Source organism: Poecilia reticulata, linkage group LG5 (genome assembly GCF_000633615.1).
Source record: "Poecilia reticulata strain Guanapo linkage group LG5, Guppy_female_1.0+MT, whole genome shotgun sequence".
NCBI classification, from domain to species: domain Eukaryota; kingdom Metazoa; phylum Chordata; class Actinopteri; order Cyprinodontiformes; family Poeciliidae; genus Poecilia; species Poecilia reticulata.
The window spans coordinates 788,986-791,723 of NC_024335.1; the positions used below are offsets into that span (position 1 = coordinate 788,986).

The 2,738-nt window shown below is 52.7% G+C and overlaps 1 protein-coding gene across 1 annotated transcript in view; it reads right to left on the minus strand.

Moving 5' to 3' along the window:
- dag1 (dystroglycan 1) overlaps nt 1–2,738 on the minus strand; it is a 21,266-nt gene that overhangs the window by 13,347 nt on the left and 5,181 nt on the right. The window lies entirely within an intron of this gene.

The following is a 2,738-nucleotide window of genomic DNA, read 5'->3' on the forward strand; positions in this document are numbered from 1 at the left end:
TGTGTGTGTGTGTGTGTGTGTGTGTGTGTGTGTGTGTGTGTGTGTGTGTGTGTGTGGGGTGAGCTTCATTAAAGCAGCTAAAAGTGCAAGCTACTGTTCAATAACACTGATGTGATCTGATGTGACGGAGTGAGAGAGGGATGGGACTGGAGAGATAAAAGCAGCGATGGAGGGAAGATGGTTGGGGTGTGTGTGTGTGTGTGTGTGTGTGTGTGTGAAAAGGGAACAGCAGGACAGACGAGGTAACCGAGGAAACCAACGGCAGGAGTTAGGACAATTAGAGCTGGGGGGTTGTGCTCCAGCTGCAGGTGACGGAGGACAGGAAGGAGACGGGACCTTAATGTCTCCTCCTCTGAGATTCCATTAGAGAAAATCGGCTATTTTGGAAAATGAGCTGCGATTACGGATGAAATATTCCTGTGAAGAACCACAGAGCGCCGATTCCTGCCGCAGGTGGTCAGACGGATGATTCTCCAAGTTCATGAGTGGAGAAGTTTCATCCACCGGCTCCACGGACCGGCCCGGTTCTGCCTCAGAGGAACGGAGATCAGCAGAGCTCTGAATGGACCGGTCACTGACATGTGGCTCCCTGGAAGGGGAACCAACCGGAGGGGCTGGGAACCTCTTCAGGTCCGGGAACTTCATGGTTCCCCCACAGGAAGATGGGGAGGGTCAGCAGCCTGTCCCTCCAGGACCTGCTGATGGACGGCAGGAAGCCACCCAGCATCGGGTCCAACAGGACCAACAGGTCCATCAGGACCAAGAGGACCACCAGGTCCAACAGGTCCATCATGTCCATAAGGACCATCAGGTCCATCATGTCCAACAGGACCACCAGGTCCAACAGGTCCATAAGGACCACCAGGTCCAACAGGTCCATCATGTCCAACAGGACCACCAGGTNGTTGGATCAGAACCAGACATGGCTTCCTGGTTCTGTAGAACCAATGGGAGCAGCTCTGTGGCCCGCTGCTCCCCGGTCCCGTTGGATCAGAATCAAACATGCATCTCTGTGGTTCCAGAGGGAAACACCAGCAGGGTAAACCTGCGGCCCGGATCAGAACCGAATGATGCACATCAGAGACCAGAACCAGAACCAGTAATGGTTTCCAGAACCAGCACATCCAGCTGAATCATGAATGAATGTGGAAGAACATAATCAGGAACATGTGAGTCCAGCTGCTGTATGTTTAATTACATAGCAACATGGCCGCCAGCGCTGCGGCGCCAGTAACCTCATGGTAGCGTGCTGCAGCGCCCGGCCCGGCCCGGTCTGGCCCGGCTGACTCATATGTTCTGCTGGGTTTCATCTCCTCCCAGTTCTCCAGTTTTCCGCTCCCGTCCTGCCAGTCAGGCTGCGGAGCTTCGCTGGAAAAACACGACGGCTTGAGATGCAGAGCAGCAGAGAGACGACGATGAAAGACCCGGAGAACCGAGCGACGGGTTCTGGAGGAACCGCAGAGAGATCCCAGCAGGGGGGAAATGTTCAGGAAGAAGAAAAACAAAACAGAAAATGGAAACAAACTGATGAACTGAGCAGGTTCTGAGGGTCCTAGTTAAATCCTGGTGAACTTTTTTAGGTCCAGGTGTGAAATGTAAAATAAAATGCAAAATATAAAAACCTTGACTGTTTCAGAACCGGTTCCCTGGAACTCAACCGGACCGCCGGGATGAGGAGGACCAGCTTCGTCTGCAGCGTTTAAAGGTCCAACAGAACATCTGAGACCAGATCGTGGTTCTGAACGTAATGAGAGGAAAAGGTTTGAAGTTTGGATCAGAACCAAACCCATCCCGACCATGAAATGTTTCTCCTGACCGCCTGATAAAAAGAGCTGCAGTCTGCTAAGCTAACAGCAGGTCTGCTAAGCTAACAGCAGGGCTGCTAAGCTAACAGCAGGGCTGCTAAGCTAACAACAGGGCTGCTAAGCTAACAGCAGGGCTGCTAAGCTAACAGCAGGGCTGCTAAGCTAACAACAGGGCTGCTAAGCTAACAGCACTGCTATAGGCTTCCACGTTTAATCCCACTGAAACCACAGACTGTCTGATCCCCTTTACTCTGACACCAACAAATAAACTCCAGCTGAATTACTGCCGTAAACAGAGCGCTGCAGCGGCCATCTTTACTGCCGTAAACAGAGCGCTGCAGCGGCCATCTTTGCTGCCGTAAACAGAGCAGAAGTCTGACTGCGGTCGCTTTAAACTAGTAGCAGGAACCATCGTGCAAAAGCAGTTTGATGTTTTGAAGCTGAAACCTGATGGAAGCTGCAGGTGATGAACAGCATAAACGGCGATGCATTCACTGTCAGCGGAGGGTGAAGATGCAGGCGGGACGGGCGTCCTGCAGGCGGACCCCGCCCCCCAGGTTGGTCTGAGAGCAACACTGAGCTGAGAAATTGATTTGGCCTTTTCCTCTGAAACCCTCGGCACCACCGACCTTCCAGAACAACTGGGGGGGAAGGAAGAGGTTCGGAGGGAGGGAGCAGGACGAGCAATAAAAGCTGAGGAAGAGGAGGAGGAAGAGGAGGAGGAAGAGGAGGAGGAAGAGGAGGAGGAAGAGGGTGTGGAAGGAAAAATAAAAATAAGAAAAAACTCCCAGCTCTCCTCATCAGGACGGGGAATCTAACCTGTAACCTCCCATTAGAGGACAGACGGGATGTTTTCCCCAAACACACAGAGACCTTCCTGAAGGGCCTCCAGCCTCTCCTCCTCCTTTTTCCAAAACCCCTCACGCCCCCTCA